The sequence below is a fragment of the Hyperolius riggenbachi genome, chromosome 6 (genome assembly GCF_040937935.1).
Source record: "Hyperolius riggenbachi isolate aHypRig1 chromosome 6, aHypRig1.pri, whole genome shotgun sequence".
NCBI lineage: Eukaryota > Metazoa > Chordata > Amphibia > Anura > Hyperoliidae > Hyperolius > Hyperolius riggenbachi.
This window is the reverse complement of record NC_090651.1, coordinates 124,926,242-124,953,556: the sequence shown is the minus strand read 5'-3', so window position 1 is coordinate 124,953,556 and position 27,315 is coordinate 124,926,242. Positions and strand designations below refer to the sequence as shown.

The following is a 27,315-nucleotide window of genomic DNA, read 5'->3' as shown; positions in this document are numbered from 1 at the left end:
ATAGTCATATGTCTATGTATGTATTGTGTAGTGTATGTATTGTAGTTTAGGGCCAATTCAGGGGGAAGCTAATAAACTTTTCTGTATGTTTTTGGATGTGAGAGGAAACTGGAGTGCCCAGAGGAAACCTACTCAGATGCAGGGAGAACATACAAACTCTGTGCAGATAATGCCCTGGCTGGGATTAGAACCGGGGACCCAGCAATGCAAGGCGAGATTGCCAACCAGTACGCTACTGTGCTGATTAACATCTACCACCTGCATGTAGATTTTAACTGCTTGCCGACTGTGTCACTCCGACAGACTTGGCCGCAGCCCAAGGACCGCCTAACGCCGATCGGCGTAAAGTCCTGGGGCTTCATTTTGCAGGAGATCGCGTGCGCATCTCCGCTTGGTAGGCGGAGCTCCTGAAGCCTATGACAGCCGATCACAGTGATTGGCTGGAGGAGGGATGGAGGGCTTACAAAAAAATATATATAAATAAAAGGGAAATATTTAATCAAAAAATAATCACAAAAATATTTATAAAAAAAACAAAAACAAACATTGGGGGAGCGATCAGACTCCACCAACAGAGTGTTCTCTGGTGGAGAGAAAAGGCGGGGGGGTGTTAATCACTTGTGTGCTGTGTTGTGCGGCCCTGCAGCTTGGCCTTAAAGCTGCAGTGGCCTATTTTACAAAAAATAGCCTGGTCTTTAAAGGGAACCTTAACTGAGAGGGATATGAGTGTTTCCTTTCAAACAATACCAGTTTCTTGGCAGTCTGCTGATCTCTTTAGCCGTATTAGTGGCTGAATCACACACCTGAAACAAGCATGCAGCTAATCCAGTCTGACTTCAGTCAGAGCACTTGATCTGCATGCTTGTTGAGGGACTGTGGCTAAATGTATTAGAGACACAGATTCAGCAGGAGAGTCAGGCAACTGGTATTGTTTTAAAAGGAAAAAATGCACATCCTTTTAGTTTAGGTTCCCTTTAAAGGGGGTAAAGCCTGTGGTCCTGAAGTGGTTTAAGTGAACCAGATGGGAAACCAGAAGGGAATAAAAGTGCCCCTGGGAGGTACTTACCTCTTGAGGGGGAAGCCTCTGGATCCTAAAGAGGCTTACATTGTCCTCAGCAGAGGCAACCCAGAGCTGGGACCCCTGAAAGCCCATTTGTTGCTGCTGCGTACAGGCGCACTAGCAGCTTACTGCTCGGCCTCTCTGAAAGCTGCCTGAGCGGAAAGCCACTAAAGGCAATCGTCATTGTTTTGGTTAGTTCAGGGGTGCCAGCGCTGGATCGCCTCTGTTATGCTGGGTACACACGATGTGATTTCCCGCTCGATCCGCGGGATCGATTATTTCTGACATGTTCGATTGGGTTTCAATCGTTACAGCCGTCGATTTTGCATGTTAAGTGTGCAAAAACAACGGCTGTATCGATCAAAACCCGATTGAACATGTTGGAAATAATCGATCCCGTTGATAGAGCGAGAAATCGCATCGTGTGTACCCAGCATAAAGGAGGATGGGGAAGCCTCATTAGGATCCAGTGACTTCCTGCTTCCGATGTAAGTATCTGTTTTTTAAAATGACAGATTCTCTTTTATGTAAACTGTCTTTAGTAGACAGACGTTTATAAAGCCAAACACTCAGATTATGAAGTCGCTCTCTGTAGATCAGAATATAGGGGCAACACCCCTCCACCAAGGGTGGACAGCTTGCAGTAGTGGACAGATGGGAAGTTCAGTGGTTACCTTTGAGTTCCGGATCCATGCTATCTTCTCATCCTCATCCAGAATGATTCTTGCTCAGTCTGCATTCTACCTAAAAGAAAATGAAAAGATTTGAAAGTGAATTTCCAGTTTAACCACTTGAAGACCCACCCTTTACCCCCCCTTAAGGACCAACGCTGTTTTAGGTGATCTGTGCTGGGTGGGCTCTGCAGCCCCCAGCACAGATCAGCGTGCAGGCAGAGCGACCAGATCGCCCCCCTTTTTCCCCACTAGAGGGATGATGTGCTGGGGGGGGTCTGATCGCTCCTGCCTGATGGGTGTTGCGGGGGGGGGGGGGGGGGAACACCTCAAAGCCCCCCTCCGCGGCGAAATTTTCCCCCCTCCCTCTCCTATCTATCTCCTCTGGGGATCGGGGCTGCACAGGACGCTATCCGTCCTGTGCAGCCAGTGACAGGACGTCCCCTGTCACATGGCGGCGATCCCCGGCCGCTGATTGGCCGGGGATCGCCGATCTGCCTTACGGCGCTGCTGCGCAGCAGCGCCGTACAATGTAAACAAAGCGGATTATTTCCGCTTGTGTTTACATTTAGCCTGCGAGCCGCCATCGGCGGCCCGCAGGCTATTCACGGAGCCCCCCGCTGTGAACTGACAGGAAGCAGCCGCTCGCGCGAGCGGCTGCTTCCTGATTAATCAGCCTGCAGCTGGCGACGCAATACTGCGTCGCTGGTCCTGCAGCTGCCACTTTGCCGACGCGCGGTATGAGTGCGCGGTCGGCAAGTGGTTAATATAACAATACATAACGTCTTCTAACAGTAAATGTGACTGTCACTGCAAACTTGAATATATTATGCCTGGAAAGCAAATCTATAGACATGTTCTCATCAGAGCACATAAAAAAAAGCATACATTTGATGCAGTGAGTGCAGGGTATTGGTCCAAATGTTTCCCAATACCTGAATGGTCGAATACATGTACATGAGCCCTTTGTAGCCTTCAGAAGCACTTCATGTTACCTGAAAAAGGGCGGCTCCACACTGCGCATGCGCCAGCGCGCACACTTGCATATGCACTGTACAAAGCCACCCGTCTTCAGAAAGCAGTTGGGACACAAGCACTTTCAAAGCCTCCCTAGGCAGCAATATAAGCGGGGATGACAGGGTTGGAACAAGATGTCCCATATGAACCCCCCCCCCCGAATACACAAAGCTAAAAGAAAAACGTTTAATTACCTGTGGCTGCTTCCAGCTCTTTGCAGTTCTGTTCCCTTGCTTTTATTACGTGACCCTCCAAGTCAGCCGCAGAGCTCCTCTGGAAGCTGGGCAGTTGCGGGCTACTGCACATGCACAGCCCCGGACCGCACGCCTCCTGATCGCCTGCGCAGTAGCAATGTTTACGTGCATGAGAGCACATCAGGTACATACAGCTGACAGAAGGGCACTGCAGCTGACCAAAGGTCACAGAATGAGGCAAGGGCACAGAAAGACTACAGGGAAAAGTTAAATTGCTGTTTTATTTTTGTGTTTAGGTTTGCTTTAAGCAAAGTTGAACTGATTAAGAAACCAATCTACTGGTAAGTGCCTAATCACTCAAATCAGAATATCCAAGTAATATATTATTCAATTAACACAAATCAGTTACAAGGTTAAAACGACAAGCAATACAACTAAAGAACACCAATTATGCACTGGTCAAAGGGTAGGATATACTGGCACCAAGTGAATAGTCAACTACAGATCCAAAGTATAAAGAAGTGGGTTGAATTGTGATGACAAGATGCCTGGGTGACCAAAATGGCAGGTCTGGTGGACAGTTACAGGTACATAGTAGACAGTACCTACCAAAAGTGATCCAAAAAAAGAAGAGGAAGAGCCAGTGAAGTGGCTGCAGGGTAAGGCCCTGTTCACATCATTAAATGCGGATGGCCGTGCGTTCGGAACGCAATGCATACGAATGCACGCCATTTGCGTTTGTATGCATTGTGCGGCTGATGTCAGCCACACGTTTTGGGAAAAAATGCGTGCAGCATGCGCTTGCGGACCGCACTGGTCTGGAACGCATGCAGTGTGAACATCACACAGTGCAGTCTATGCACTTTCTGATATAGTGCATGTCTGCCTCCTGCACGCGTTGCCGAAATCCGGACGTCAACGTGTGCAGTGTGAACGGGGCCTAATGGGTGCCCAAGACTCACTGGCAGGCATAGGGAGCAAAGGATGGCCATTCTGACCCAACCATAGAAGAGCACTGTGGTATTAAATTGCTGTAGAACTTAAAGGGAACCCGAGGCGAGAGGGATATGGAGGCTGACATGTTTATTTCCTTTTACTGGGCACATCTGCCTCTAGTACTTTAAGCAATAGACCCTGAAGAAGAATGAAGATCAGGTGTCTTTGACAAATCTGACAATATTAGCTGCATGCTTGTTTCAGGGGTGTGATTTAGACTATAGTGACCAGGAAAATGAGAAGGACTGTGAGGCTAGGTTCACAGTGGGACGTTGTGTTGTGATGCGGGGTTAAAGTTTCAACATCACAACGCAACAAAAAAGTCACATCACATGCAATGAAAAGTACCGTATTATTTGGACTATAAGACGCATCTAGTTTCAGAAGTCAAAAACCAAGGGGGAAAAAAAAAGTAAACCTGGTGCCTTTCCCCCCACAGCTGTCTCAAAGCTGTCCAGCACTGCCCAGCTAAACTAACCCCAGCTGCCCCACTAGCTACACTACACAACCTACACTAAGCTGAACTGTCCCCACAACCTACACTGAGCTGCACTGTCCCCACAACCTACACTAAGCTGCACTGTCCCCACAACCTACACTAAGCTGCACTGTCCCCACAACCTACACTAAGCTGCACTGTCCCCACAACCTACACTAAGCTGCACTGTCCCCACAACCTACACTAAGCTGCACTGTCCCCACAACCTACACTAAGCTGCACTGTCCCCACAACAAACACTAAGCTGCACTGTCCCCACAACAAACACTAAGCTGCAATGTTCCCACAACCTACAAGAAGCTGCACTGTCCCTACATCCTACACTAAGCTGCACTGTCCCTACATCCTACACTAAGCTGCACTGTCCCCTCAACCTATAGTAACCTACACTGTCACCATAACAAAGCTGCACCGTCCCCACTACCTACAGTAACCTACACTGACCCCACAACCTACAGTAACCTACACTGACCCCACAACCTACAGTAACCTACACTGACCCCACAACCTACAGTAACCTACACTAAAGGTGCCCATACACTCGTCAGCTTGGCAGCAGATAGATAAGAAATGCATCTGATGATCTATCTGATGTGTTTTTAGAACATTTTTTACCAGGATAGAATTCCAATAGATTTCAGTTTGAAATCTATTGAAATTCGATCTGATGGCATTTTTTTGCCATCAGATTTCCATTAAGGCCAATGCAAAATGATAAGCAATCTCATCAGATCGACCTAAATTTTCCACCCTGCCGTTCGATGGAAATCCATCGAAATCGGCCATCGATCGGTCGGTTGGCCAACCAATTTGCAATAGATCGATCGATCGGTCGGCCAGAAAATCGCCTGAGTGTATGGGCCCCTTAAAGCTGCACTGTCCCCACAACCTACACTAAGCTGCACTTTCCCCACAACCTACACTAAGCTGCACTTTCCCCACAACCTACACTAAGCTGCACTTTCCCCACAACCTACACTAAGCTGCACTTTCCCCACAACCTACACTAAGCTGCACTGTCCCCACAACCTACACTAAGCTGCACTTTCCCCACAACCTACACTAAGCTGCACTTTCCCCACAACCTACACTAAGCTGCACTTTCCCCACAACCTACACTAAGCTGCACTTTCCCCACAACCTGCACTAAGCTGCACTGTCCCCACAACCTACACTAAGCTGCACTTTCCCCACAACCTACACTAAGCTGCACTTTCCCCACAACCTACAGTAACCTACACTGTCCCCACAACCTACAGTAACCTACACTGTCCCCACAACCTACAGTAACCTACACTGTCCTCACAACCTACACTGAACCCACAACCTACAGTAACCTAAGCTGAACTGTCCCCACAACCTACACCAAGCTGCACTGTCCCCATAATCTACACTAAGCTACACGGTCCCCACAACCTACTTTTTTCTCACAACATAAACTGTCTTCCAACATGTAATACATAATACTTGCAGGGGACATCGGTCCAGGTGTCTCAACTGCGGTAGAGCCGAGCCTGCAGGAGCCACATGGACAGAGTGAGCGGTTGAGAAGCAGCTAAGCAAGATGATCAGTGCGTGGTTCAGGAGTAATAATGGCGGAGCCGGTGTTGGAGTTTCTGCAGGAACCGCCCATTAGGACGATTGGTGCGCGGATGCAGAGGAGTGACAGCGGTGGAGCAAGAGCCACTCCACGTGGGCGCCCCGAATAGAGCAAGCGGGTGAGAGGCACCCCAACAGGAAGATTGGTGAGTTGAGCCACAACAGGAGCCACATGGTGAGAGCGTGAGCCATCCATGTCATGCTGGATGCACAGAAGCAGGATGCAGGACTTTGAGCCCGCAGCTGGAATAGGCGAGAGCTTCCGCACTGTCCTGCACCTGCCTGTGGGGGGACACCTGCCTGACTACATTCGGACTATAAGATGCAGGGGCTCCCCCCCCCACACACACACTTTTGGGGGGAGAAAAAGTGGTTCTTATAGTCTGAAAAATAATGTATGCTTCCCTGTATCTGTTTAAGTCAGTGTTCAAAAGTTCCGTACTGCAGCAGCACATTACCTTAATGCAACATTTACAATGCGACTTTAACGGCGCACTGTGAAAATGCAGTGCGGTATCTTGCGTTATATCACTATATAAACGCAGGAAAACAACGTCCCTCTGTAAAACTAGCCTCAGGCAACTGGCACTGTTTAAAAGGAAATAAATATGGCCGCTTCTATAGGCCTCACATCTCGGGCAGTGCTGGGCCGAAATTACGCATTAGCGTAATTACGCATCGTAATTCACTACAAATGCACCGTAAGCGTTACGTGTAAGGTTACGGTATTACGCGTAATTAATTACGCGTAGACCGTAGGTTATGTTATTACGCGTAACAAATTACGCGTAAGACAGTAAACTCCCATTGAAATTACACAGTCTGCCGTAATCGCGTAATATTACGCTCCCGTATAATATAAAAAAGCCGCCGACTTTAAGGGTTAATAGCAAAGCCCCCTTAAGTGCTAAGAGACTCAAATTTGGAGAATATATTAAGGAGATCAGAAGGAATAAGAGGAAAAAAATTTTTTCAAAAAGACCTTATAGTTTTTGAGAAAATCGATGTTAAAGTTTCAAAGGAAAAATTTATACATTTAAAAACCCGCCGACTTTAACGGTTAATAGCAAAGCCTGCTTAAAATTCAGGAACACCAAATTCACAGGGTATATTAAGGGGATCAGTGGGAATAAGAGGAACATTTTTTTTTCAAAAAGACCTTATAGTTTTTGAGAAAATCGATTTTTAAGTTTCAAGGGCAAAAATGTCTTTTAAATGCGGAAAATGTCAGTTTTTTTTGCACAGGTAACAATAGTGTTTTATTTTCATAGATTCCCCCAAGTGGGAAGAGTTTTACTTACTTCGTTCTGAGTGTGGGAAATATTAAAAAAAAAACAACCACGTGGGGTCCCCCCTCCCAGACCTCTTTAACCCCTTGTCCCCCATGCAGACTGGGATAGCCAGAATGCGGAGCACCGGCCGCGTGGGGCTCCGCACCCTGACTATACCAGCCCGCATGGTCCATGGATTGGGGGGTCTCGGAAGAGGAGGGGCAGCCAAGCTTTCCCCTCCCCCTCCGAGCCCTTGTCCAATCCAAGGACAAGGGGCTCTTCTCCACCTCCGATGGGCGGTGGAGGTGGAGGCCGCGATTTCCTGGGGGGGGGGGGTTCATGGTGGCATCTGGGAGTCCCCTTTAAAAAGGGGTCCCCCAGATGCCCACCCCCCCTCCCAGGAGAAATAAGTATAGAGGTACTTGTACCCCTTACCCATTTCCTTTAAGAGTTAAAAGTAAATAAACACACAAACACATAGAAAAAGTATTTTAATTGAACAAAAAACATAACCACGAAAAAAGTCCTTTAATATTCTTAATTAACCATTAATACTTACCTGTCCCTTTAAATAAATGATCCCTCGAAATAGCCTCGGAAATGTTCTATCAGTTACAATGTAACAAAGTTATTACAATGTAACAACTTTGTTACATTGTAACTACGCTGCACCCGACGTCACTCGCCGCTCAGCCGCCGCATACACTTACGCGTCCGTGCAGGACGCTAAGTCCCTGCAGCTCCCGCTTCCACCCCGCCCACATCTGTCACCCACATATGTGAGTGACATGTGGGTGACATGTGGGAGAGGCGGGGAGGGCAGCGGGAGCTGCGGGGACTTAGCGTCCTGCACGGACCCGACAGAGCTCTGAGCTATATAGCTCAGAGCTCTCGAAAGCATCTTTGTATTTGGGCTCCAAGGAGCCCCATTGGTCCTTAGCAGACCAATGGGGTTCCTTCTGATTTGAAGGAACCCCATTGGTCTGCTAAGGACCAATGGGGCTCCTTGGAGCCAAAATACAAAGATGCTTCTCAGAGCTCTGAGCTATATAGCTCAGAGCTCTGTCGGGTCCGTGCAGCGCAGACGGGCATGCAGCGGCGGCGGCGAGCGACGTCGGGTGCGGCGTAGTTACAATGTAACAAAGTTGTTACATTGTAATAACTTTGTTACATTGTAACTGATAGAACATTTCCGAGGCTATTTCGAGGGATCATTTATTTAAAGGGACAGGTAAGTATTAATGGTTAATTAAGAATATTAAAGGACTTTTTTCGTGGTTATGTTTTTTGTTCAATTAAAATACTTTTTCTATGTGTTTGTGTGTTTATTTACTTTTAACTCTTAAAGGAAATGGGTAAGGGGTACAAGTACCTCTATACTCATTTCTCCTGGGAGGGGGGTGGGCATCTGGGGGACCCCTTTTTAAAGGGGACTCCCAGATGCCACCATGAAACCCCCCCCCCCCCAGGAAATCGCGGCCTCCACCTCCACCGCCCATCGGAGGTGGAGAAGAGCCCCTTGTCCTTGGATTGGACAAGGGCTCGGAGGGGGAGGGGAAAGCTTGGCTGCCCCTCCCCTTCCGAGACCCCCCAATCCATGGACCATGCGGGCTGGTATAGTCAGGGTGCGGAGCCCCACGCGGCCGGTGCTCCGCATTCTGGTTATCCCAGTCTGCATGGGGGACAAGGGGTTAAAGAGGTCTGGGAGGGGGGGACCCCACGTCGTTTTTTTAATATTTCCCACACTCAGAACGAAGTAAGTAAAACTCTTCCCACTTGGGGGAATCTATGAAAATAAAACACTATTATTACCTGTGCAAAAAAACCTGACATTTTCCGCATTTAAAAGACATTTTTGCCCTTGAAACTTAAAAATCGATTTTCTCAAAAACTATAAGGTCTTTTTGAAAAAAAAAAATTCCTCTTATTCCTTCTGATCTCCTTAATATATTCTCCAAATTTGAGGCTCTTAGCACTTAAGGGGGCTTTGCTATTAACACTTAAAGTCGGCGGCTACCTAACATTGATCCATGCGTCAACTTTTCCGCTTGGCAGCATGACCTTACGCATTAATTGCTAGTAGGATTTTACGTGTAAGTCTATAACGTAACAACCTGAATTACGGTATTCTTACGCGTAATTGAGTAAGGGCTATGTGTAATTACAGACATGTACCGTTATTCAATGTCTACGCCGTAAGCGTAATTCCGTAATGCGTAATAGCGTAAAATTACGCGTAATGATCCGTAAGCGTAGCTTTTTCCATTACGCCCAGCACTGATCTCGGGTTCCCTTTAAAGTATTGAAGTAAACCTGAGGGGTAAAATAAGATTTCTAATTACCTGGGGCTACCTCCAGCTCCTGTTTGTCAGCTCTCAATGTCCTTCTGGTCTGATCCGCTGTACTTCTGTGAAGTTTGTGATCCACCTTGGTTGCAGGTCACTGGGCATGTGCTGTTCCAGGCTATGCATTTCCTCCATCAGGAGCATTCTGCATATCAGAAAAACAAACATTGGCTGGCCTTTAGCACTCCGTGACAATGATGGTCCATCAGGACCAATACATAGTTATGTCTGCTGCAATCCATTCAGAGAAACATCTGGCTACACTATAAATCACTGGTATTCGAAGTAACAGTCACAAAGATTTCAAAATGGTCCGGTACATCAGCACACCAGATAGTCTAGTTAGGATGCAACGCACATTTATTTTGCACTATTCCACATAATAATCCGACAATTGTTTCTGGGGCCACACAGGGTCACCCTTTCTCAAGGCATGTGGCATAATCATAAGATTAACACAACACAAATAAGATCCTGTAACACACAAACATGGTAACTGAACCTTCAGGGCTCATTCACACCTAAAGCCTTTTTGCCCTTTTTTCAAGCGCCGGCGAATTTGAAAATCGCCCTAAAAACGCTTGTGCAATGAATCCTTATGGGATAGTTCATATCAGCGTGTTTTGTCCGCTTTCCGCTCCGCAAAGCGCTGCATGTACCATTTTTTGAGCGATTTTGCACAATGGAAGATATAGGAAAAACCGCATAATGCTCACAAATCGATTTATACGCCGATTGCGTTCGCGTTTTTAAGAATAAATACATTGTGTTTTTTCTGGGTCAAAGAGTTCACTTCCTGACTTGTGCCATGAAGTGAAAAAGCAGAATCGCTCAGCAAAAGCACTTTAAATAAAAAAAAAAAAAAAGGGCTTTATAAAAACTACAGCGCCCACCCGAGCACCAGGAGGCGGCAAAGCGCGCACAAAACCGCAAAATGCTGGCGTTTGCAATTTCTATTTTAAATGTGAACAAAGCCTCACAGTCACAACATGCGGTGTGAAGTTGAGTTCCATTTTCGGACCAAACAGTCTCTGGTCCTAAATGGGCCAGAGATTGCCGGTCCGGAAGCAGTTAAAATGTTATCTGCCTTTGGGAACAAAACAAAGGACCTGGCCAGGAAGCCAACACCTGTTGGCACCTCAAGCCTTTCATTGCCAGCGTGAATGCGCTGGAAAGTAATCTCTATATTAGGATTCAGCAGAGCCCCATACTACCTGGGTTCTGGCACATAGCCCTGACCTACTCCCCCCCCCCCCTACTGCGTGTGTGTGTGGGGGGGGGCAGTGGCTGAGGAGTCATCAAATACTATCTTTGCAGGGAGCCAGCGACGCATGTACTACAAACTTCTTCCTGTCCTGCGTTTCAGCTCACAGTAATAGCGCCCCCTAGGGGATGCTGTTACTGTGAGATGGAATGCAGGAACATAATTAGATGCAGCCAGTGGATTCCGGCAAAGGTAGTATTTGATGACTCCTCAGCCACTGCTTGTGTGCGTCTTGCAGCATTCCCCCTCCGTTTGGCTACCTATACTGAGGCACCTATCCCGGGCAGTCTATATTGAGGCCAGGCCCGTTTCTAGGGCTGTGCGGCCTTCCCTGAGCACTATTGGGAGGGGGGCACTGTAATGGAGGGGGGAGTCGCAGCCGCTGGTAGGGCAGCCTGACCTCTCCCTCCCTTCCTCTCCCTGCCCTCCATGCTCCCCCCTCGCACTGCAGAGTGAGAGCGCAGGGAAGCGCTGTATACAGCTACTCACTTCCGTCCCAGGTTCCAATGTCCGCTCACCAGCCGCTGGTCTCCTCTTTGCATAGACTCTTATACACACACTGCGTGTGTATACCGGCTATGCAGAGAGGAGACCAGCGGCGAGTGAGCTGCGATTGGAACCTGGGACGGAAGTGAGTAGCTTTATACAGCGCTTCCCTGCGTTCTCACTCTGCAGTGTGAGGGGGGGCATGGAGGGAGGGAGGGGAAGGGAGGGCTGCCCTACCAGCGGCTGCGGCTCCCCCCTCCATTATGGAGGGGGCACCTACCTACCTCACCTATATTGGGGGGCAGCTACCTAATATAACCTACGAGACAAGAGCAAAGAAAGGGTGTCCGCACGATATCCCTTGCATCATGTTCCTTTATTATGGACGTATCCACACCAAATCACACATCATATAGCTGACATGTTTCAAACCAAACGGTTCTTACCCATAGCTAATATAACCTATACTGGGGGCAGCTACCTAACATACTGGGGGGCAGCTACCTAATCTAACCTATACTGGGGGGCAGCTACCTATATAACCTATACTGGGGGGCAGCTACCTATCTAACCTATACTGGGGGGAAGCTACATATCTAACCTGTATTGGGGGCCCCAACCTACCTAGCTTATACAGGTAGCAACTATACTGGCTACCTATATTGGAGGCACCTACCTAACTAACCTATACTGGGGGCAACTACTCTGGCTACATATATTAGAGGCACCCACCTAGCTAACCTGTACTGGGGGCACCTACCTAACTTTTCCCGGGGGCGCCTGCCTATCTAACCTATACTGGGGGCAACTATACTGGCTACCTATACTGGAGGCATCTACCTGGCTAACCTATACTGGCTCACCTATGCCTGGCTACCTATACTGGGGGGGGACCTATAGCTGGCTACTTATACTGGGGTACCTATTCCTGGCTACCTGTACTGGGGGGACCTATACTGAGTGCAACTAGACCTGGCTAACCTATACTGTGGGCACCTATACCTGGCTCTGCGGGGGGGGGGGGGGGGGGGCGCAATTTTTGCACCTCCTCACCCTGGGTGCCTTTTAGCCTAGAAACTGCACTGACTGAGGCATCTAATCCTGCCTATCTATACTGAGGCACCTATCCCTGGCTAACCATACTGAGGCACCTAATCCTGACTACCTATACTAGGGCACCTATTCCTGGCTACCTATACTGATGCACCTACAGTGGTGTGAAAAACTATTTGCCCCCTTCCTGATTTCTTATTCTTTTGCATGTTTGTCACACAAATGTTTCTGCTCATCAAAAACCGTTAACTATTAGTCAAAGATAACATAATTGAACACAAAATGCAGTTTTAAATGATGGTTTTTATTATATAGTGAGAAAAAAAAACTCAAAACCTACATGGCCCTGTGTGAAAAAGAGATTGCCCCCTGAACCTAATAACTGGTTGGGCCACCCTTAGCAGCAATAACTGCAATCAAGCGTTTGAGATAACTTGCAAGGAATCTTTTACAGCGCTCTGGAGGAATTTTGGCCCACTCATCTTTGCAGAATTGTTGTAATTCAGCTTTATTTGAGGGTTTTCTAGCATGAACCGCCTTTTTAAGGTCATGCCACAACATCTCAATAGGATTCAGGTCAGGACTTTGACTAGGCCACTCCAAAGTCTTCATTTTGTTTTTCTTCAGCCATTCAGAGGTGGATTTACTGGTGTGTTTTGGGTCATTGTCCTGCTGCAGCACCCAAGATCGCTTTAGCTTGAGTTGACGAACAGATGGCCGGACATTCTCCTTCAGAATTTTTTGGTAGACAGTAGAATTCATGGTTCCATCTATCACAGCAAGCCTTCCAGGTCCTGAAGCAGCAAAACAACCCCAGACCATCACACGACCACCACCATATTTTACTGTTGGTATGAGGTTCTTTTGCTGAAATGCTGTGTTACTTCTACGCCAGACGTAACGGGACACGCACCTTCCAAAAAGTTCAACTTTTGTCTCGTCGGTCCACAAGGTATTTTCCCAAAAGTCTTGGCAATCATTGAGATGTTTTTTAGCAAAATTGAGACAAGCCTTAATGTTTTTTTTGCTTAAAAGTGGTTTGCGCCTTGGATATCTGCCATGCAGGCCGTTTTTGTCCAGTCTCTTTCTTATGGTGGAGTCATGAACACTGACCTTAATTGAGGCAAGTGAGGCCTGCAGTTCTTTAGATGTTGTCCTGGGGTCTTTTGTGGCCTCTCGGATGAGTTTTCTCTGCGCTCTTGGGGTAATTTTGGCCGCCTGGCCACTCCTGGGAAGGTTCATCACTGTTCCATGTTTTTGCTATTTGTGGATAATGGCTCTCACTGTGGTTCGCTGGAGTCCCAAAGCTTTAGAAATTACTTTATAACCTTTACCAGACTGATAGATCTCAATTACTTTTGTTCTCATTTGTTCCTGAATTTCTTTGGATTTTGGCATGATGTCTAGCTTTTGAGGTGTTTTTGGTCTAATTATCTGTGTCAGATAGCTCCTATTTAAGTGATTTCTTGATTGAAACCGGTGTGGCAGTAATCAGGCCTGGGGGTGACTACAGAAATTGAACTACAGAAATTGAACAGTTATTTTTTAACAAAGGGGGCAATCACTTTTTCACACAGGGCCATGTAGATTTGGAGTTTTTTTTTCCTCACTAAATAATAAAAACAATCATTTAAAACTGCATTTTGTGTTCAATTATGTTATCTTTGACTAATAGTTAACGGTTTTTGATGAGTAGAAACATTTAATTGCGACAAACATGTAAAGAATAAGAAATCAGGAAGGGGGCAAATAGTTTTTCACACCACTGTATTTCTTGCCATCTATACTGTAATCATCTATTCCTGGCTGCCTATACTGGGAGAACCTATTCCCAGGTTGCCTATACTGAAGCACCTATACCTGGCTACCTATACTGGAAGCACCTTTTCCCGGGTTGCCTATACTGGAAGCACCTATACCTGGCTACCTATACTGGAGCACCTATTCCTGGCTACCTATACTGAGGTACCCATTACTGGCTACCTACAGTGGAGACGCCTATACCTGGCTATTTAATGTAGGGTTGGGGGGCACCCAGGTCCAAATTCTACATCGAGCCCTCAGAAAAAGGCCTCTGACCGCAACCCTGCTGCCACTGAAATTCCGGGCAGCGTTAAATACTATTCTCCCCTTTTATAATTCGGGTCTGGCTATTGTCGGCACCCGGATTACATTGATATTGAAAATCTCGCTGCACCGCTGTAGCAAGCGTGCAAGAAACCGCCTCTCGCATAAAATAAATCCTGCACTAAATACATACAACACACTTTTGCCACTTGAACATGTACAATACAAACATTGTTGCACCAAAATCATTCATTACTAGATTTTTCTCATACACTTACATTGTGCTATCACAACCTTTGTGGCTCTAAAAATAAAATGATGCAACATTGTGGAAATAAAATGATGCAACAAATATCTTGCTTCAATGCCACACTGTCAACTTTTACACTCACCGAAAGCAAAATTAGGAACACCTGTTCAAATTCTCATGAATGCAATTATCTAACCAACCAATCACATGGCAGTTGCTTCAATGCATTTAGGGGTGTGGTCCTGGTCAAGACAATCTCCTGAACTTCAAACAATGTCAGAATGGGAAATAAGGGGGAATTAAGCAGTTTTGAGCGTCGCATGGTTGTTGGTGCCAGACAGGCCGGTCTGAGTATTTCACAATCTGCTCAGTTACTGGGATTTTCACGCACAACCATTTCTAGGGTTTACAAAGAATGGTGTGAAAAGTGAAAAACATCCAGTATGCGGTAGTCCTGTGGGCGAAAATGCCTTGTTGATGCTAGTGGTCAGAAGAGAATGGGCCGACTGATTCAAGCTGGTAGAAGAGCAACGTTGACTGAAATAACCACTCGTTACAACCGAGGTACGCAGCAAAGCATTTTTGAAGCTACAACACGCACAACCTTGAGGCGGATGGGCTTCAACAGCAGAAGACCCCACTGGGTACCACTCATCTCCTCTACAAATAGGAAAAAGGCTACAAATTCCACAAGCTCACCAAAATTGTACAGTTGAAGACTGGAAAAATGTTACCTGGTCTGATGAGTCTCGATAGTCAAAATTTGGCGTAAACAGAATGAGAACATGGATCCATCATGCCTTGTTACCACTGTGCAGGCTGCTGGTGGTGGTGTAATGGTGTGGGGGATGTTTTCTTGGCACACTTTTGGCCCCTTAGTGCCAATTGGGCATCGTTTAAATGCCATGGGCTACCTGAGCATTGTTTCTGACCATTTCCATCCCTTCATGACCACTATGTACCCATCCTCTGATGGCTAATTCCAGCAGGATAATGCACCATGTCACAAAGCTCAAATCATTTCAAATTGGTTTCTTGAACATGACAATGAGTTCACTGTACTAAAATGGTACTTCACTGTCACCAGATCTCAACCCAATCGAGCATCTTTGGGATGTGATTGAACGGGAGCTTCATGCCCTGGATGTGCATCCCACAAATCTCCATCAACTGCAAGACACTATCCTATCAATATGGGCCAACTATAGAATGTTTTCAGCACCTTGTTGAATCAATAGAATTAAGGCAGTTCTGAAGGCGAAAGAGGGTCAAACACCGAATTAGTATGGTGTTCCTAATAATCCTTTAGGTGAGTGTATATCACCTGACAAATCCTCCATAGACGTCACATCCAAACTGTTCACAGTGAGAAGTTGCACGGCGTTCCCTGTAAAAACAGAAATGCATTGGTGGGGAAGAGTCACATCACACATTACGCCCCCAGTGTGATTCCTACAGTACATGCAACGTATGCTTCACTGCAACTGTTAACGCAGGTTATGCAATACCGCACTACATGCACCGCATTATGCTCAACAGTCCTGTCGTACCGCACTTCTAACGCCCCGATATAAACGTATCATTAAAAAGTAATTGCATCATGTTAGTAAGGACATCATCTTGTCCAATGCAATGCAATGCACCACTGTGAACATAGCCTTAAAAGTGTAACCGACAAGGTGAAAGAAAAGTTTTATACATACCTGGGGCTTCCACCAGACCCCTCCGCGCAGATCGCTCCTTCACCGTAGTCCAAAGCCTCATAGATCTCCCGGTAGTAGCCCTGTTCTCCACAGCCAGTCTGGCCTACTGTGCATGCCCGGCCGTGTGCGCCCGCCCCACTTCCCCCTTGTCTCAGGGTCACTTTAAAGGTAAGGTCCAGGATATATATATTAAAAAAAAAAGGAAAAATCTACTTACCTGGGGCTTTCTCCAGCCCCTGGCATCTGTCCTGTGCCCTCGCTGCAGCTCCAGTGGCTCCCAGTCCCCGCCAGTGCAGATGCCAACCTCGGGAGTCAACCGGAATGTACTGCACATGCGCAGAGCTACTGCGCCGTACAGTCCAGATGGCGTCACCGCGACTAAGTGAGTCGCACGCTGGAATGCAAGTGGGCCTCTGGTACCGGAAAGGACTCTGGGACACCGGCAAGGAGCGGAGCTGCGGCGAGGGCACAGGACGGCTGCCAGGGGCTGGAGGAAGCCCCAGGTAAGTGGATTCTTTATTTTTAGTCTTCCTGGATGTAAAAAAAAGCATTTTGAAATGGTCTCGCATACACACACAGATTCACAGTAGACTAGTCTTCACCAGCCACCCCAGTTTAAGCTAGCGAGTATACAAAGGTTTAGATCTTTTTTTCAATAGCATCCATCCGTGCTGTATAGTGCATATACTCCCTCCCTGCATGGTCTCTGTGTGCAAAATTATCCCTGAGACAAGGAAGACATTTTACACCTGATATGTTACTGTACAACAATAACAGTGGCTTGAAGTAATGGATCTCTGGTTAGAATCCCAGCCAGGGCACTTTCTGCACAGTTTGTATGTTCTTCCTGTGTCTGTTTGGGTTTCCTTCCTCCCACATCCTAAAAACATACAGATAAGTTGATTGGCTTCCCCCTAAATTGTCCCTAGACTACTATACCTACACCATACGATACGTACAGACATACAGGGCTGTTTCTAGCCTTTTTTTCATTCCAGGCAAGAAAACCTCTCCCCAAGTGCCCTACCCCAGATCAACTCGCACTCGCCAGAACATATTGGGGGGGGGTTGAGCACTGATGTCAGCCCAGATCTCGGTAAATAAACAAAATACAAGTGAATCTATAGCAGTCACGGCAGTAGCGGTGGGCAGCCGCTCCTTTTTCCCGTACGGGGCTCCAAGCGGCTGCCTGTACTGACTGGTGGGTGAAACTGCCCAGTAGGCATATGACTATGGCAGGGATTAGTTTGTGAAACACACTGACGAACAATTAAGTGACAAGACAAAATACGCTGTACAGCTCAGCGGAAAATTTCGGTGCTATATAAATACTAAATAATATTCTAAGCTGCCCATAGATGTGTTAATTTTTTTATGAGTTTACAGTCAATTCAATTACACTGATCTAATATGCAAATATCCATTGTTCAAACAGATCTGATCAATTCACTTGCCATGCATTTTGGACCACCTTACCAAATGACAGTTTGATGATTGGCCATCTTGGAAAATGTAAGTGAAAGGGTACAGTGGCGGATTGATGACCCCTTAGTCTTCCGCTGCACCCACCCTTCACATTTGTACACACTTGCACTGTAAGCACTTGACAGGCAGCCTATTGCGCCAAAGTGCGGGGATCACCTCCTATAAAGCTGCTGGACCCCGACGGGACTCAGGATGAGATGTGTGTAGCACCCGTTACGTGAATAGAGCGTGTGCAAGTTACTAGTGCTCGTTACGTAGCACTACCATGCACACAACTCGCACTGCACACATCATTAAAGCACAGCTTAATGAATCAACCCCTTTATTCATTATCGCGTTGTTAAATGTTACACTTGTATGCCAAGTGCACTGCCAGCAGCGTAGCCTGCGCTCATAAATTAAGGGCGCGCTAGTGCAGCACCGCGACACTTGACTAGCGCAGCCACTACTACGATAATTGACATAGTAGCTGTTGCACTAGTCAAATGTTGCGGTGCTGTACTAGCGCACGGACCTTAAGAGCGTACTGCACTGGCGGCAGCACGTGTAGCGTGCAAGTGTAACTTTTTTTTTTAAACAAAAAGCAAGGCTTTATTAACAGTATAATAAGATCACAAGGCATACAGATATACAAGGTACGTGCATACAGAATGGTCACTGCATTTCAATTTTTTAAGTAAAAGTCACACATGAGATCATGGCATTAATATTACACATCTATAGAAGTAAGTACATTGATTGGAATTGGCACAGAAATGATAAATAAGTAGCGTTCGAGGACTTGATCTTCAGCAAAATTTTATGTGTAGCCTTTTGGGGTCCGTTTATGAACGTAACCAAGTAGGGTGAAAGGGAACTATCGATTTTTCCATCTGTTTAGATGATTTTTTTTCTGTGATCCTCTATGAAGGTATACAAGTATTTTATAGGGTAAAGCAGTGCTGACACGTTTAACCCAACTATCAAAAGTGGGAGGCATGGGCGTAAGCCATGTACACACCACCTCTTGTCTTCCCAGCACTGGTGATGTCAGTACTGTGTGCAGAACAGGGAGAATTCACAACATAGTCAAGCCAAGCCTGTAATTTGAAATAGAAAAAAACCTGTAACAATTTCTCTTCTAACTTTTCTCCTGTACAAGTAAGTCATTTTTCCAGTCTAGAAAAATATACAAAAAAGAGTCAGAATCACTTAGATTAATAAAGTTATAAAGCTTAATCACCATGATAGCCCCCTGCCCTCAACAGGCACAGGCAAGTGACTGTTGCCTTGCTTTTAGACCACGCTCAAAGTGGTGCCTTGCAGTATAAGGCCTCTTACACACTACATGCAATTCCAATTTTTTTTTTATACGATCCGATTTTTGATTCTGATTAAAAAAAGTACTGCGCGCAGCTAAGTTTATTAATCAGAATCAAAAATCGGATCGTATAAAGAAAAAAAAAAAAAAAAAGGAATCGCATGTACTGTGCAAGAGGCCTAACAGCCGCTTTGTAACTACATTCACCACCTATGTGAAGTTCACAGTGCGGCGGGAGAGTTTCAGTGTAACAGGTTGCGGATTGGTAGTGTGTTACCACTTAACACGTGAGTTAACAGTAAAAGTGAAGCATACTTTTCATTGACTGTATGCTTCATTGTACCGGATGCACTTGTTCACTTCTTGTTGCTGGATGTTTTGCTGGTGTGGCAGCTGAGACGGCTACTATGTATTGGGGATGCAGAACAAAAGGCCGCAGTCTGGGAGGGCTGATCCGTCTGCAGGGAGGATGAGTGCCAGGATGACATCATGGCAGCTATTGTGAAGAACGTGTGCTGATGGGCCGCATTTGCACCACAGAGGATGACTGTATGAGTCACTGTACCGGATGCACCGTGAGCATAACATACAGGGCCATTGTCCCGTCTGTTGTGTTCCTGTTGTCACAGGGAATGCAATAGCCACTGTGAACATGGCCTTAAAAGGATACGTCCAGGCACAAAAATCCACTTACCTGGGGCTTCCTCCAGCCCCTGGCAGCCGTCCTGTTCCTTCCCTGCAGCTCCAGTGGCTCCCGGTCTCCTCCGCTGCAAGAGCCTTGCCAGGCCAGCTTTCCGGGCCGGATTCTTGTGCGCTCCACAGCAAGGGTCATGTGGTAGCGCCGACGTCATCAGGTCTGAACTGCGCAGGCGCAGAACTACTGGCGAGGTCGGCATCTGTAGCGGAGGAGACTGGGAGCCACTGTAGCTGCGGCGAGGGCCCAGGACGGCTGCCAGAGGCTGGAAGAAGCCACAGGTAAGTGGATTTTTTTTTTGTGCCTGGGCGTATCCTTTAAGCACTCCCTACCCAAAGAAAAATAGAAAAATAGAAAAAAAACAAAAAAAAAGTATCTAGAGGTGACAATGTAAATCTATGCTCCCGTTCTGCTTGGTAGCAAAAAAGCATTCAGCATCAGCTAAATAAGATGCAGGTAGAATAACGTGATCTGAACCTTCAACCTCTTCCCGTCAAAATACAGTTTTGTGTGTGTGTCTCTTGTACATTACCTGTGCAGAGCGTTAGCGTGTGTGTGTTCTGTACATCAGCATACACAGCCATACAAAGCACGGCGGCATACAGAGCACAACAGGCTACACAGCACAGTACATCAGCATACAGTGCACAGCAGCATACAGAGCACCGTACAGAAGCATGCACAGCACAGCAGCACACGCTCCTTCAAATTTCCCAGTTGCATGTAATTCCTCATCTCTGTGTAGCTGTTCCTTCAGAAATAATACAGTAATTGCAATGAGACTACTAGTGGTGACAGACTCCTATTAGCAATAGCATGGAACAGTAGTAGCAGTAGGGCCGTGGCCATGTAGATCCGCATGAGCCATCCTCAGCGGTACACGAGCAGCCACCTGCACCTGTGCGTCAGCCCGGTGTAGTTTCAGAATGGGCAGCCCCGCATGCGCAGTAGGAGCCTGCGTCCCATTAAATTGTGCAGCCACGTAAAACTTCCTAAATATCTCCGCTTCCGCATCACGTACACTGCCAAAATTTTCAGGGGAGGGAGGGGACCCCCAGATCTAGCTCTGTGCCATATTGCAGCCCCCGAACCCCACTAGTTCCCGAGGCTGATTGCAGCAGCCCTATCGCGGGAACTAGCGGGGCTCAGGGGCTGCAATTCGGCACAGAGCTAGATCTGGGGGTCCCCTCCCTCCCCTGAAAATTTCGGGAGTGTACGTGGTGCAGAAGCGGAGATATTTTAGTTAAATAATGTCTAACTTCCCACTGAGCATGCGTCATACTCAGTGAGGAAGGCTGCTTCCGGGCTGCCCATTCTGACATTACATCGGCACCCCCCATCCTGCAGATGGAGCGGAGGAGAAAGACGTGCAGCATTTCGCATCCCCGACAGCCAGGAGCCTTCTCAGCTACGCCACCTACCGGCAAACCATCCAGGAACAAGAAATGGAACAGAGCAGCTGTCCAATCAGTAATACCAGCTACAGTCGGGAGCGCCCCCTAGGAGCTGGTAGGAGAAATAGCACTGTAGAGTTTAGAGTGAATGCAATGTAAAAAAGATTTCCGCAAATATAAATAGGTTTATAGTATTACGGTACCAGGGCACCGGCCTTTGCCACAAAGTTCCCCTCAGAAGGGGAGACGCTCTCGCCTCGTTATATTGCCCACCTGTATGTACTGCACTCCCATCCTCCACAGCTGTGTGCAGCAATAATATGCGCAGTGCAGAGTGGGGGAAGGCTGGCACTAGGGATTTCTTTTCCTATTAGCACTAGCATGGTGCAGCAATAGCAGAAGGGCCGAGGTCACGTGTCACTGCATGAGCCATCCTCAGCTGTACACGAGCATCACACCTGCCATGACGTCATCCTGGCACTCACCCTCACCGCAGACTGAGCGGCAGAGAAAGACATGCGGCCTTTCGCTCCGCATTCCCAATACGCAGGAGCCGTCTCAGCTGCCACACCCACCGGCAATCATCCAGGAACAAGAGCGGCTGTCCTATCAGCAATGCCAGCTACAACTCGGAGCTCCCCCTAGCGGCTGGTAGGATAAATGGCACTGTTGAGTTACAATGGGTGCAGAGTAAATAGATGTCCGAGAGTAAAACTTAGTTTATTATCACCAAGGGGCCGGCCTTTGCCTCAGAAGGGGAGGAGCACAAGCCCCGTCATATTTCCCGGTGGCATGTACTGCCTCATCCCCATCCTCCAGTCCACAGCTCTGCCCAGCAATAAGTGGCAGTGCAGAGAGGCTGCTGGTGGGGACAGGCTGGCACTCGGGATTTCTTTTCCTATTTGCACTAGTGTTGTCTGGATCATGAACGATTCGGATCTTTGATCCGAATCTCTTTTGTGAGTCGAATCATCCGGATCACCAAAATGAATGATTCGGATCAAAAAAGGGGTGGAGCCAGGAGCAGCACGCCCCCCTCTCAGCGAGCAGTGAGGTCCTGGAAGCAGAGCAGAGATGGATCGCTCTGTTGGAAGGGAGCTAGCCTTGCAGGGACAGGTAGATGAGAGAGAGAGGGGACATGGGTGCCACTGCCAGATATGTGTAGAGCACACATACTGGCTATAATGTGCTGCTGATTTTAGGCTGTCTGTTCCGTAGTTGTACATAGTGAACACATGGGAAACTTTTGGCTCAGAAGCACAGCTCAGTAACTTTGCAGACAGGTGCTGGGCTAGAAGGGCAGGCACTGTGATTGCTGTGCAATATGATCCTCCTGCACTCTGCTCTAAACAGCTACACTTCACTTCTCCCTACATTTATGATGCGTGTTGGAGGTGAAAACAGGACACATTGGGGTGGGGAATGCTTTCTTTCACTGTGAGCATATGATTGCAACATGTGGGTGATGTGTGCAAAAAACATTTCTGCTCTCTGCTCACCCCTCTTTGTCCACTTCCTCCCTTCTCTATCTGTCCACCACCCTCCCCCTCTCTGTCTGTCCACCCCCTCCCCTTCTCTGTCCACTGCAGGGAGAGTCCTGTCCTGCTAGTCATTTCACCCCCCCCCCCCCCCCCCCCCCCAATGGTTCCCTAGTAAAAATGATTCGAGATTCGGATCAAAGATCCGGATCTTTTCAATGATCCGATTCGAATCATCCAAATCATTGAAAATATCCGAACTTCCCATCTCTAATTAGCACTAGCATGGTTCAGTAATAGCAGCAGAAGGCTATAAGGTCACGTGTCACTGCATGAGCCATCCTCAGCGGTACACAAGTGGCCCAGCTGCTCACGTGTCACACCTGCCATGACGTCATCCTGACACATCCAGCAGCTCTCAGGCCTGACGCCCACCAGCAGAACTTCCAGAAACGAAGTGAAGAAGAGAGGCCATCCAATCAATAGAAACTACAACCCGGAGCGCCTCCTAGCGGCTGTCCAATCAGTAAAGACAGCTCCAGCCCGGAGCTCCCCCTAGCAGCCGTGCAATCAGCAGAGACCGCTACATCCTGAAGATCCCCTTAGCGGCTGTCCAATTAGTGGGACAACTACAGCCTGGAGTACCCTCTAGCGGCTAATAGAAGAAATGACACGGTTGCTTTAGAATGGATGTAAGTAGATTTCTATGAGTAGTAATTTTTTTGACACTCGTCATGGGCTGATGCAGACTTAAAAAAAAAAACTGCTGTGAATGCCATTTGGTATAAATTATACAATACTGGTCAGGGTCTTTTCCAGGTCTTGCCTTTGCCACAATGTTCCCCTCAGTAGGGGTGCATGGCCACTGTGAAGCCATGCCCCCAGATCGGCACAACATTTTGCCCCCAAATCGCCATGGTAAGTTCTGCCTCCAAACAGTCGTATGCTTCTGGCTGTGAACCTGGAGGTGAGCAAAATGTAAGCCTTAAGTAAAAAAAAAAAAAGTTTCACTTAACTGGAGCTTCTGCCAGCCCCTACAGCCACCGTGTGCTCTCAATGTCCTGGGACAATGCTCCTGTTTCCTGCAGCAGCTAAGTTTCGTTTTCGGCATTCACAGAGCCACGGTGCGTGCGCAGCCCTGGTCGTGCACATCCTCGCTCATGTTGCCATCCCCGTCATGCGCATGCACAGTACGAGATTTCTCTGCATGCGCAAGACAGGGACGGCAACATGAGGCCATGCAGGCACATTGGTTTCGGCGACTGGTCAGTTGCCGAAAAAGAGAACTTAGCTGCTGTGGGGAACCGGAGCATCGTTCCAGAATGTCGAGGGAACAGGGGGGTAAGTGAAATTCTTTTTTAAATTTTGAGTTAAGATTCCCTTTAACTACTTCAGTCCACAGGTTGTTTTCACCTTAACCTGAACTCAGAACATCCTCTTTGCTCTAAAAGATACACAACAGCATAATAAACTTATTAAAGAACATTTCTTTGTTACAGCTGATAAAAATCCTGCAATAAATCTGCACTGTTTCTACTTCCTGCTTTCATGGAAGCAGACATATTGTTAACATCCTGTGTTTACCAATGACCTCTCTGCCGTGGCAGGCAGCTGATACAGCTCATGGAACAAATTACAAATTGTGCTTAGACAAAGATGAAGGGGAATGAGACAGGCAACTCTATCTAAATACAGATAGGGAACAATTCTATTTGTTTTCCTTCTGTCCTGTACAATAGTTCATGTTATTGCTTTATACATCTTATACAGATTAACAGTAGGGAAGGGGTACGCACACTGATAAGATTTAGATTAGATCAGGGATACTCTTGTACACAGACCTAACTACAAGTCATATTGGAGCAGGAGATATAGTAATGATGGTATTAGGGTAACTAGCACCAGACAGCATAGGCCATCATAGTGTAGTGAAGGACCCACTCTTAAAGAGTCCTCCTTGACGTGGTGGCTTTGCTTAAGATCCTATTGGCTAAAAGGGTTTTCCTTTTGGGCAGCTGGCTTATCTAAGGGACTCTAAATACTTGGATCACCAATCATAATTGCCCGAAAGTGCCAATTCTCAGCTTCATTCACATGAATGGAAGCTGATGTAGCAGCTGTGTCGTTTTTTTACCAGCCCTCAGGATCGTGTCTTTTACATCTGGTTGCTGCAGATGTTTTTTCCAGTCTCTGGCGCTCCTGCCTTGCATTTCCCCCAGGACTAACAGTGCTTTATATATTGGGCCTGACGAAGGGCCTTGCCCGAAACGAACGTGTCGTTGCCTGCCTTTTCTGTAGCACTAAGTTGTTATATTCCTGTTTTGGAAGATATTTGCATATCTATAAGGAGCCTCTCACAGAGAGTAATTTTTTGGAAACCCTCTTTTTTTATTTGTGTCAAAGTATTTTTGATAACTTTTGTACCTATAACGACTCTGCATGAACTGTTTATGGTCCTTTCTATCTACAAATGGAAGCTGGGAAGCACATAAGGCCATCCGGGGAGTGAATGACCCTTGCAATAAATGCATGGTTACAAAAGAGTAGAGACAAAAAGGAAGATTCAGGAGCCCCAATAGTGTAAAATCAATGCTATACAGGTTATTAATTGATAGATTAGTATACTCACAAACACAGGTTGCCAAGCTAGGCAAACACTGAATACACCAATGGGAAATTTTTCCCGTCCCCACTCGAGCTAAGATGTCGCTCTCTGTAGATTGAAAAGGGTAGTAACACCCATCCACCGGGTGGGTAAAAGATCATTTTGAGGAACAGAGTCGCCAATGAAGTATAAAATAAGTTAAAAACAGTTTAAAATGGGGGGGGGAGGAAACTTACCTCCCCGCAAATGAAGACACAATAATGTGTAATAGACAAATTACATTTCTTACTCCAAAAGATCTGCAACGCGTTTTGCGGGTATCATGCCCGCTTCCTCAAAAATACAAAAAGGAGCAACTGTAAGTGTGTCTATATGTGGTATACAGAGGCACTATACCACATATACACACTCTTAACCACTTGAGGACCCAGCCTCATACCCCCCCCCCCCCCCCCCCCTTAAGGACCAGCGCTGTTTTTTGTGATCTGTGCTGGGTGGCCTCTTCAGCCCCCAGCACAGATCAGGTGGCATGCAGAGCGATCAGATCGCCCCCCCCCTTTTTCCCCCCTATGGGGATGATGTGCAGGGGGGGTCTGATCGCTCCTGCTGGCTGGCATGTTGCGGGGGGGGGGACCTCAATGACCCCCTCCACGGCAAAATTCCCCCCCTCCCTCTCCTACCTGTCCCCCCTGGTGGTAGGGGCTGCACAGGACGCTATCCGTCCTGTGCAGCCTGTGACAGGATGTCCTCTGTCACATGGCGGCGATCCCCGGCTGCTGATTGGCCGGGGATCGCCGATCTGCCTTACGGCGCTGCTGCGTAGCAGCGCCGCTCAATGTAAACAAAGGAGACAAACATCTCCTGCATTTACATTTAGTCTGCGAGCCGCGATTAGCGGCTCGCAGGCTATTCACGGAGACCCGCTCCGTGATATAACAGGAAACGGCCGCTCGCGCAGGGACGCAACTGGCGACGCAGATATGCGTCGCTGGTCCTCCAGCTACCACTTTGCCGCCGCACGGTATGAGTGTGCGGTCGGCAAGTGGTTAAGGTGGCCACACATGATACAATAAAATGACCCGATTTTACGGTAATTCAATAAAAACGTTCGGATCTCCTGAAAAAAAATCGAAAGCTTTTTTTTCCATTCGACTGAAAAAAAATGATCGGATTTCCCATTTTCTTCGATTTTTATCGATCCGGAATGCCAGATATTTTTCTTCAATCTTCTTAAAGATTGTTTGATGTGTGTTAGATTGCCAATTTATAAATATATATACCCTAATTTTATCAGAGTATCCAATCATTTTTTTCATAATTGTGGAAAAAATGAACAAAGGTGTGTGGTACATTGATCATATTTTTGAAATGTTACAATCAGTCAGAAAAATTGATTGCAATTCTTAAATTGAACAGATATTTAAAAAATTGTATGGTGTGTGGCCACCATTAGAGTTGCGCCTATTTTTGCCTTGTATATTGCACATTATTGTGTCTTCTTTTGTAGAGAGGTAAGTCCATCATTAACCCCCCAATTTTAACCTCTTGCCGACCGCGTCACGCCAGCAGGCGTGGCCGCGGCGGCAGCCCCAGGACCGCCTAACGCCAATTGGCGTAAAGTCCTGGGGCTCTGTTTTGCAGGAGATCGCGCGCAGGCTGCGCGCGCATCTCCTGCTTGGGGGGCGGAGCTCCGCCCCGCCTTCAGTCTCCGAGCGGCTATTGCCGCTCGGGAGACTGTTAGACGGCGTGATCGCCGTCTATTTACTCGGTGCAGCGCTGCGATGAGCAGCAGCGCTGCACTGGGGACAGCCGTGTGACACGGTTGTCCCCATGGGGGACAAGAGAGCGATCGGCTCTCATAGGCAGAAGCCTATGACAGCCGAT

General features: G+C 47.3%; 1 long non-coding RNA gene across 1 annotated transcript in view; it reads right to left on the bottom strand.

Annotated features, from left to right (window-relative positions):
* Positions 1-9,780, bottom strand: part of LOC137521079 (uncharacterized) — a 32,216-nt gene extending 22,436 nt beyond the window's left edge. Inside the window, exons 1-2 of the long non-coding RNA XR_011022015.1 lie at positions 9,650-9,780; positions 1,735-1,804 (exon numbers count right to left, since the gene is read on the bottom strand). This is a non-coding gene — a long non-coding RNA (uncharacterized lncRNA). The remainder of the gene's footprint in view (positions 1-1,734; positions 1,805-9,649) is intronic.
* Between the last annotated feature and the right edge of the window lie 17,535 nt (positions 9,781-27,315).